This window comes from Coregonus lavaretus (genome assembly GCF_964263955.1).
Source record: "Coregonus lavaretus genome assembly, chromosome: 18".
In the NCBI taxonomy this organism is placed as follows: Eukaryota; Metazoa; Chordata; class Actinopteri; order Salmoniformes; family Salmonidae; genus Coregonus; species Coregonus lavaretus.
The window spans coordinates 44,447,513-44,458,780 of NC_140005.1; the positions used below are offsets into that span (position 1 = coordinate 44,447,513).

General features: G+C 41.7%; 1 pseudogene across 1 annotated transcript in view; it reads left to right on the forward strand.

Moving 5' to 3' along the window:
• Window positions 1-9,880, forward strand: part of LOC311145662 (ribokinase-like) — a 57,628-nt pseudogene extending 47,748 nt beyond the window's left edge. Inside the window, exons 6-7 of the transcript in view lie at window positions 8,590-8,671; window positions 9,847-9,880. The product of the transcript in view is annotated as a ribokinase-like (transcript). The remainder of the gene's footprint in view (window positions 1-8,589; window positions 8,672-9,846) is intronic.
• Window positions 9,881-11,268: the final 1,388 nt, after the last annotated feature.

Here is an 11,268-nt window from a genome sequence, read left to right on the forward strand (position 1 = left end):
GTAATAGCTTTGTCCATGGGACCACTTTAAGCCGTACACTCCACAGAGCTGGGCTTTACGGAAGAGTGGCCAGAAAAAAAGCCATTAATTAAATAAAATAATAAGTAAAAATGTTTGGTGTTCGCCAAAAGGCATGTGGGAGACTCCCCAAACATATGGAAGAAGGTACTCAGGTCAGATGAGACTGAAATTGAGCTTTTTGGCCATCAAGGAAAATGTTATGTCTGGTGCAAACCCAACACCTCTCATCACCCCGAGAACATCATTCTGTGGGGATGTTTTACATCGGCAGGGACTGGAAAACTGGTCAGAATTGAAGGAATGATGGATGGCGCTAAATACATGGAAATTCTTGAGAGAAACCTGTTTTAGTCTTCCAGAGATTTGAGACTGGGACGGAGGTTCACCTTCCAGCAGGACAATGACCCTAAGCATACTGCTAAAGCAACACTCGAGTGGTTTAAGGGGAAACATTTAAATGTCTTGGAATGGCCAAGTCAAAGCCCAGACGTCAAGCCAATTGAGAATCTGTGGTATGACTTAAAGATTGCTGTACACCAGCGGAACCCATCCAACTTGAAGGAGCTGGAGCAGTTTTGCCTTGAAGAATGGGCAAAAATCCCAGTGGCTAGAAGAGCCAAGCTTATAGAGACATACCCCAAGAGACTTGCATCTGTAATTGCTGCAAAAGGTGGCTCTACAAAGTCTTGACTTTGGGGTGGGGTGAATAGTTATGCACGCTCAAGTTTTCTATTTTTTTGTCTTATTTCTTAATTGTTTCACCCCAAAAAATATTTTGCTCATTCACAGTGGTAGGCATGTTGTGTAAATCAAATGATACAAACCCCCCAAAAAATCCATTGTAATTCCAGGTTGTAAGACAACAAAATAGGAAAAATGCCAAGGGTGGTGAATACTTTGGCAAGCCACTGTGTGTGTGTGTATATATATATATATATATATATATACTGCTCAAAAAAATAAAGGGAACACTAAAATAACACATCCTAGATCTGAATGAATTAAATAATCTTATTAAATACTTTTTTCTTTACATAGTTGAATGTGCTGACAACAAAATGACACAAAAATTATCAATGGAAATCAAATGTATCAACCCATGGAGGTCTGGATTTGGAGTCACCCTCAAAATTAAAGTGGAAAACCACAAACTACAAAACAAGTCAAAATGAGGCTCAGTGTGTGTGGCCTCCACGTGCCTGTATGACCTCCCTACAACGCCTGGACATGCTCCTGATGAGGTTGCGGATGGTCTCCTGAGGGATCTCTTCCCAGACCTGGACTAAAGCATCCGCCAACTCCTGGACAGTCTGGATGGAGCGAGACATGATGTCCCAGATGTGCTCAATTGGATTCAGGTCTGGGGAACGGGCGGGCCAGTCCATAGCATCAATGCCTTCCTCTTGCAGGAACTGCTGTGCGGCACCCCAAATAAATGCCACCCCACACCATGACTGACCCACCGCCAAACCGGTCATGCTGGAGGATGTTGCAGGCAGCAGAACATTCTCCACGGCGTCTCCAGACTCTGTCACGTCTGTCACATGTGCTCAGTGTGAACCTGCTTTCATCTGTGAAGAGCACAGGGCGCCAGTGGCGAATGTTCTCTGGCAAATGCCAAACGTCCTGCACGGTGTTGGGCTGTAAGCACAACCCCCACCTGTGGACGTCGGGCCCTCATATCACCCTCTTGGAGTCTGTTTCTGACCGTTTGAGCAGACACATGCACATTTGTGGCCTGCTGGAGGTCATTTTGCAGGGCTCTGGCAGTGCTCCTCCTGCTCCTCCTTGCACAAAGGCGGAGGTAGCAGTCCTGCTACTGGGTTGTTGCCCTCCTACGGCCTCCTCCACGTCTCCTGATGTACTGGCCTGTCTCCTGGTAGAGCCTCCATGCTCTGGACACTACGCTGACAGACACAGCAAACTTTCTTGCCACAGCTCGCATTGATGTGCCATCCTGGATGAGCTGCACTACCTGAGCCAATTGTGTGGGTTGTAGACTCCGTCTCATGCTACCACTAGAGTGAAAGCACCACCAGCATTCAAAAGTGACCAAAATATCAGCCAGGAAGCATAGGAACTGAGAAGTGGTCTGTGGTCACCACCTGCAAAACCAGTCCTTTATTGGGGGTGTCTTGCTAATTGCCTATAATTTCCACCTGTTGTCTATTCCATTTGCACAACAGCATGTGAAATGTATTGTCAATCAGTGTTGCTTCCTAAGTGGACAGTTTGATTTCACAGAAGGGTGATTGACTTGGAGTTACATTGTGTTGTTTAAGTGTTCTCTTTATTTTTTTGAGCAGTGTATATATATATATATATACACTACCGTTGAAACGTTTGGGGTCACTTAGAAATGTCCTTGTTTTCGAAAGAAAAGCTATTTTTTTATCCATTAAAATAACATCAAGTTGATCAGAAATACAGTGTAGACATTGTTAATGTTGTAAATGGCTACTGTAGCTGGAAACGGCTGATTTGTAAAGGAATATCTACATAGGCGTACAGAGGCCCGTTATCAGCAACCATCAGTCTTGTGTTCCAATGTCACGTTGTGTTTGCTAATCCAGGTTTATTATTTTAAAAGGCTAATTGATCATTAGAAAACCCTTTTGCAATTATGTTAGCACAGCTGAAAACTGTTGTGCTGATTAAAGAAGCAATAAAACTGGCCTTCTTGAGACTAGTTGAGTATCTGGAGGATCATCAATTGTGGGTTTCATTACAGGCTCAAAATGGCCAGAAACAAATAACTTTCTTCTGAAACTCGTCAATCTATTCTTGTTCTGAGATGAAGGCTATTCCATGCAAGAAATTGCCAAGAAACTGTCTCTAACCAGAATAGAAAGAGGAGTGGGAGGCCCCGGTGCACAACTGAGCAAGAGGACAAATGCATTAGAGTGTCTAGTTTGTGAAACAGGCGCCTCACAGATCCTCAACTGGCAGCTTCATTAAATAGTACCCGCAAAACACCAGTCTCAATGTCAACAGTGAAGCGGTGACTCCGGGATGCTGACCTTCTAGGCAGAGTTGCAAAGAAAAGCCATATCTCAGACTGCCCATCTTAGTCTTTTCTTTTTGTTGGCCAGTCTGAGATATGGCTTTTTTTTTGCAACTCTGCATATAAGGTCAGCATCCCGGAGTCTCATCTTCACTGTTGTGAACAGTTTGAGCTGTTCTGTGAAGTGGGAATACAACATCGATCGTGCATACAACATGGATCGTGTTAGGATATAAAAATGGATTTCATCAAACAAAACTACGCTATATCTTATCTCTGGGACCCTCAGGATGACAAATCAGAGCAAGATTACTGAATGTAAGTACATTATTTACATTCAGATGAGAATGTATCAAACCTGTCTCCGTGATAAAAGTGATTTTGTTGTTGTGCACTATCCTCAAACAATAGCATGGTATTTTTTCATTGTAGTACCTACTGTAAATTGGACACTGAAGTTAGATTAACAATAATTTAAGCTTTCTGTCCATATAAGATATGTATATGTCTGTGAAAATGTGCTTTTCTTTACAACGTCATTGTAGTCACATTATACGTATTGAGCAACAACTGTCTCGATTTCGGGACACCCATCTAGCAGAGGTTAAACAAATCAAAACATATTATACATTTTAGATTCTTCAAAGTAGCCACCTTTGCCTTGATGACAGCTTTGCACACTCTTAGCATTCTCTCAACCAGCTTCATGAGGAATGTTTTTCCAACAGTCTTGAAGGAGTTCCCACATATGCTGAGCACTTGTTGGCTGCTTTTCCTTCACTCTGCGGTCCAACTCATCCCAAACCATCTCAATTGGGTTGAGGTCGGGTGATTGTGGAGGCCAGGTCATCTGATGCAGCACTCCATCACTCTCCTTCTTGGTCAAATAGCCCTTACACAGCCTGGAGGTGTGTTTTGGGTCATTGTCCTGTTGAAAAACAAATGATAGTCCCACTAAGTGCAAACCAGATGGGATGGCGTTTTGCTGCAGAATGCTGTGGTAGCCATGCTGGTTAAGTGTGCCTTGAATTCTAAATATATCACCGACAATGTCACCAGCAAAGCTCCCCAACACCATCACACATCCTCCTCCATGCTTCACGGTGGGAACCACACATGAGGAGATCATCTGTTCACCTACTCTGCATCTCACAAAGACACGCCGGTTGGAACCAAAAATCTCAAATTTGTCTCATCAGACCAAAGGACAGATTTCCACCTGTCTAATGTCCATTGCTTGTGTTTCTTGGCCCAATCAAGTCTCTTCTTCTTATTGGTGTCCTTTAGTAGTGGTTTCTTTGCAGCAATTCGTCAATAAAGGTCTGATTCACGTAGTCTCCTCTGAACAGTTGATGTTGAGATGTGTCTGTTACATGAACTCTGTGAAGCATTTATTTGGGCTGCAATCTGAGGTGCAGTTAACTCTAATGAACTTATCCTCTGCATCAGAAGTAACTCTGTGTCTTCCTTTCCTGTGGCGGTCCTCATGAGAGCCAGTTTCATCATAGCGCTTGATGGTTTTTGCCACTGCACTTGAAGAAATGTTCAAAGTTCTTGAAATGTTCCGTATTGACTGACCTTCATGTCTTAAAGTAATGATGTACTGTTGTTTCTCTTTGCTTATTTGAGCTGTTTTTGCCATAATATGGACTTGGTCTTTTACCAAATAGGGCTATATTCTGTATACCAACCCTCCCTTGTCACAACACAACTGATTGGCTCAAACGCATTAAGAAGGAAATAAAAATTGGAAAGTATTCCTCATGAAGCTGGTTGAGAGAATGCCAAGAGTGTGCAAAGTTCTCATCAAGCCAAAGGGTGGCTACTTTGAAGAATAGAAAATATATTTTGATTTGTTTAACACATTTTTGGTTACTCCATGATTCCATGTGTTATTTCATAGTTTTGATGTCTTCACTATTATTCTACAATGTAAGAAAATAGAACAAATAAAGAAAAACCCTGGAATGAACTGGTACTGTATACTGTATTCAGGGAGATATTTAAATTAGTCACATACAGTTTATTGTGCCCAATAGAAATGAATGGTAAATAATTGATTGTGTCATTTTGGAGTCACTTTTATTGTAAATAACCCTTCTACATTAATCTGAATGCTACCATGATTACGGGTAATCCTGAATGAATCATGAGTAATGATGAGTGAGAACGTTACAGAGGCATAAATATCATACCCCCCAGAATATGCTAACCTCCCCTGTTATTGTAATGGTGAGACGTTAGCATGTCTTGGAGGTATGATATTTGTGTATCTAACTTTCTCACTCATCATTATTCACGATTCATTCAGGACTATCCGTAATCATGTTAGCAACCACATGAATGTAGAAGTGTTTAGAAACCAGTGGATGCTGGTGGGAGGAGCTATAGGAGGACGGGCTCATTGTAATGGCTGGAATGGAATATGAGTCAAACATGTGGTTTCGATATGTTTGATGTTTGATACCATTCCATTCTATTCTTATTTACAAATAAAAGTGACTAAAATGACATAATACATTATTTACCATTAATTTCTATTGGGCACAAAATTATCTGAAACACAATTAAAACCAACAGCAAATGCATCCAACAAGTTTGTAGAGTCACAAGCTTTGGGACCAAATACTAAACGTTTGACTACTTTAAAACACCTACAGTGCCTTCAGAAAGTATTCATACCCCTGGACTTATTCCACATTTTTGGTTGCGTTACAGCCTGAATTCAAAATGGATTAAATATATTTTTTCCCTGACCCATCTACACACAATACCCCATAATGACAAAGTGAAACCATGTTAAAAAAAAATATTTGCAAATGTATTGAAAAAGAAATATAGAAATATCTAAAAAATTTGTAATAAGTCAAGGGGTATGAATACTTTCTGAAGGCACTGTATAAGTGAATTTGTACCAATACTTTTGGTCCCCTAAAATGGGGGACTATGTATAAAAAGTGCTGTAATTTCTAAACGGTTCACCCGATATGGATGAAAATACCCTCAAAATAAAGCAAATTAATTATCATTCAAATCCAAAGTGCTGGGGGTACAGCAGCAAAAAAAAAAGAAATGTCACAGTCCCAATACTTTTTGAGTTCACTGTATGTACATTTAATTTTTTTTTTACATTTTAGTCATTTAGCAGACGCTCTTATCCAGAGCGACTTACAGGAGCAATTAGGGTTAAGTGCCTTGCTCAAGGGCACATCGACAGATTTTTCATCTAGTCGGCTTGGGGATTAGAACCAGCGACCTTTCGGTTACTGGCACAACGCTCTTAACCACTAAGCTACCTGCCGCCCCATACACACACATGCTCATCTCGTACATACACAGAATAACATGATGTTGGATAAAAATATGCAGGGTTAAGCGTCATGAATATGCACTGTGTACACTGGGATACAACACATACACAGAGGATTACACCTCACAAACACCACACACAAACACACACGCATACAGGGTTACAAATCAAATCAAATTGTATTTGTCACATGTTTCATAAAAAACAGGTGTAGACTAAAAGTGAAATGCTTACTTACAGGTCCTAGTTCTACAACAATGCAGAGTTAAAGTTTAAATCAAATAAAAATAGAAATAGTGACATGAGCCAAAAATACACAGTTAATAACAATAATGAGTCAAAATAACATAGCTATATACAGCTAAACCTTCCACTGATGCATTTCCCAAACACATACGCACGCATAGGGTTACACCTTGTACATAGAGGAATATGCGCACGCACGCACACAAACACAGACACACACACACACAGGGTTAGAGCTCACTCACACGCTGATGTTCTTCCCAAACACATATGATTTACGCATGCATAAGGTTACACTTCATACATAGAGGAGTACACACACAAACGTTCTCTCTCTCTCACACACACACACACACACACACACATTGAGAAATTTGAGTTAAAGAACAGAGCGTATTGAAGGCCACCTCACTGGGTACTCTGCTGTTATTTTTTGTCAAGGAAATTCTAATTTGATCTTTAAAAGGGCTGCTTTTTATAGAATTCATCCACTTGAGCTTTGCCTGCAGAGTGAACCTCATGGAAGCCATTGTACCCAATGAAAGAGAAATCAACGTGTTTCTGATTGGCATGTAGTTGTAAAGGGAAAGTCTTGCATGGAGCCCCAGACCGAGGGTGATTGACCGTCATCTTGAACTTCTTCCATTTTCTATAATTGCGCCAACAGTTGTTACCTTCTCACCAAGGTGCTTGCCAATTGTCCTGTAGCCCATCCCAGCCTTGTGCAGGTCTACAATTTTATCCCTGATGTCCTTACACAGCTCTCTGGTCTTGGCCATTGTGGAGAGGTTGGAGTCTGTTTGATTGAGTGTGTGGACAGGTGTCTTTTATAAAGGTAACGAGTTCAAACAGGTGCAGTTAATACAGGTAATGAGTGGAGAACAGGAGGGCTTCTTCAAGAAAAACTAACAGGTCTGTGAGAGCCGGAATTCTTACTGGTTGGTAGGTGATCAAATACTTATGTCATGCAATAAAATGCAAATTAATTACTTAAAAATCATACAATGTGATTTTCTGGATTTTTGTTAAAAATTACAGACCTCTACATGCTTTGTAAGTAGGAAAACATGCAAAATCGGCAGTGTATCAAATACTTGTTCTCCCCACTGTATGCATGCACCACTTTTCCGTTATAAAAAAAAAAAAAATGAAAGAAGTTATTTTTTTCATTTCACTTCACCAATTTGGACTATTTCGTGTATGTCCATTACATGAAATCCAAATAAAAATCCATTTAAATTACAGGTTGTAATGCAACAAAACGCCAAGGGGGATGTAGCTCAATTGGTAGAGCATGGCACTTGTAACGCCAGGGTAGTGGGTTCGATCCCTGGGACCACCCGTACGTAAAAATGAATGCACACATGACTGTAAGTCGCTTTAGATAAAAGCGTCTGCTAAATGGCATATTATTATTATATTATAATACTTTTGCAAGGCACTGTATATATCTGCATGTACAATATAGGTTTAATATTTACTATTTATTATGTTTAACTCGAATTGTCACTGATTGTCCCATAGGGAGGGATTTTCCCAGCAGGAAATGCTTAGCTTGTATACTGATTGTAAAAATTAGTTTTCTAGACGTCTTTTTAGCAACCAGAAAAAATACTAACTGGTTCTCTGACTAGATAACATTCAAAATATGATGTCTTTCCCGAATGTCTTGATGTCATCATAATAAAAGACCCAGTTGTAATCCTGATATATGAAGTCTTTACAACCAGGAAACCAGTTTACAACCAATACATTAAGTCATTCTGATTTTGTCCACTGGGTTGGATCAAATTTGGTGTGTGCAGTAAGCCTTTTTTATACCAAAATTTTTCCAGAAACACTAGCTTACTCTCATCCCCTTTATCAAACTCAGTCAATGGAGTTGTTCAGTTGTTCCATTATTTCAGCATTCTGCAGTGGTATGGATTGTTCTCTGGTAGCATTTACCTGGTATGTACTGTACCGTTTGAGTGTGATATATTTACAGACTGTTTCCTATGTCTTACAGTGAAGACCATTTTCAACCCAGCGCCGGCCATTCCAGACTTTTCTACAGAGGCTCTGATGTTTTCTGCTGTAACGAATCAGAGGTGAGATAGATAATGTGAAGCAACACACACACACACACACCCCTAATATATAAAATAACTCACTTCCTTCCATACAATGTCAATTCAAATAAAATTGTAATTGTCACATGCTTCGTAAACAACAGTGAAATGCTTACTTATGGGCCCTCCCCAACAATGCAGAATACCCCCCCCCCCCCCCCATAAAAAATTATAACAATAATACTATTTAAAAAATGTAACACGAGGAATACATTTCAGCACCTATGTGCCTGAGGCGCTGTGGCAAGCACTGAAGCCCGCAGTTAAAAAACAAGCCTAGCCCCCTTCCTGCCCTCCTTCACAACCATTCGATTGTAACCTCAGGGTCACGGCCCTGCACATCAACAGCATAGCAGCTGCCTCAGAAGTAAGTGTTCCATTCAAGCCAAAATGGGTTAGATGATTCCCTACCTGCCTCCATTTCTCCCCTCCCTCCATTTACGGTAAAGGGTGTTATGGAGCCACCTTAGCCTCACACCTCCACTTTCAGAGATGACAGATAGGGGTTGGGAATGATGGGAAACAGGGCAGATGTGTTAAGAGAGTGAGTCAGATTCACCCGTGGGGTAACACAGAGATGAGTTTGCCCAGAAACTTCTCTTAGAGAGACTTTGATGTGGTCGGGTGGGGGTGAGGTGGCTTTCCAGGTGGGGCCTTGTTTAAGAGAGTTGAAGATGGAGCCGACCGTCTGTGTCTTTTTCTCTTCTAAGTTTGAGTGTAAGACACACACACTCCTTGCTTTCATCCACTCACCGCTGCTCATCTTTCAGTCAAGGCAGTGAAATGATTCACCCCCCAGAGCACGCACACACACACACTGATCATCTGGTCTCCTCCGATGAGTAAGGAGAAGACAGATAGCTCTTTTTCTTATTTGGCAGCCGACCAGAACTGGGTGGCACCCGAGATTATATACTGTGTGTAGTTTATTTTTCAACTATCAATAGTTGGCTTTGAAGCCTCATAGATGATGAAGTGAAAGCCTCAGTTTGTGCTTAGTGACAGTGGTAGTGGTGCCCTGACCCCCACAGAGAGGTGAGCTAGCTGAGCTCACTGTCTGGGCAGGTGTGGAGGGTTGACAGATAAGATGGACGCCCACTCCTTATCTTAAACCCCTACCTTGTATGTGTGTGTGTGTCTGTGTGGTCTCCCAGTGCCATGCTGAATCTGGAAGGGGCTGAAGGATGACAAAGTGCAGACACTCTTTGATCCACAGCCTACATTTTACATTTTAGTCATTTAGCAGACGCTCTTATCCAGAGCGACTTCCAAATAGTGAGTGCATACATTGTTCGTACTGGCCCCCCGTGGGCCCTACCTACAGGTTATGGAACATTTCCTCTTTTCGTATTTCTCTAGTAGGTTTCCTCAAGGAGAAAGCCTCCAGTCCTATGTCAAAGATAATAAAACAAAAACACTATAGTAAATACTACAGCAATGTCTGAAAAAATCTAAGAAAAATTACAGTCCGCAAAAACAATGTGTTGGTCGGCGTAATTAAAAGGTTGAGGAAAGAAGGGTGCGACAAAGCTGCCCATCATGCAGCCATAACTGAAAACAGCATGCAGCTCATCAAACAATCCAAGGCTCTGGACACCGAAACACCTGAAGGTTTGGTGAATAAAGTGTGGTTTGACATTCAACTTAATTTTGGCCGAAGTGGGAAGGAGGGAAACCGTCTGCTGAAACCTGACTAATTTAAAATATGTACAGACGAGAACGGCCTACAGTATGCGACTCGCTCGTTTAACGAACCCACAAAAAACACAAGGACCCACAGGAGAAGAACATGTAGAGTGGACAGGGATTCATGTTTGAACTGCCGGGTGATCCCCTCTGCCCAGTAGCTTCACTTAAGAAGTATCTGTCCCTTCTTCCCTCCGACGCCCCGGCTTGTACCTCCACCGGAAACGGAAAGCAGTGACCGGAGACATATGGTATGCAACTTACAATATAACTGTGGCGGGTGATTTCGGACGGAGTCAGGCGCAGGAGGGTAAATCACAGAATATATAGTTTAATCAGGAACACAGCGGTACGCATCAATGCGTAATACACTCCAGTGCGGTAAATACGGCGCACTGGAGAAAACAAGGCACACGGGTGAATATCCCAGCAATACAAATACAAAGTAGCTCCACCGAGCTATAATACCTCCACAATAAACGATCACACACAAAGACAAGGGGGGGGGCAGAGGGAACACTTATACAGGTACTGATGAGGGGATATGAACCAGGTGTGTGTGTAATAAACAAGACAAAACAAATGGAATGATGAGATGAGGAGTGGCAGTGGCTAGAAGGCTGGTGACGATGAACGCCGAAGCCTGCCCGAACAAGGAGGGGAGGCAGCTTCGGAGGAAGTCGTGACAATAACCGGTAGCTATGTAAGCCTAATTATTAGCTAATGTTATTTTGTCTTTGATATGTTTCAGGTATACAAAAGAGCCGATGGGAGTGAATACCCTTGCAACAATGTTGACAAAGATCTGCAAAAAAGCTGTCACAGCACAGATTTGCACAAAACTCTGCCTCCAAACCACCATGATCCAAAAACTGTCGGATGCCGGACTA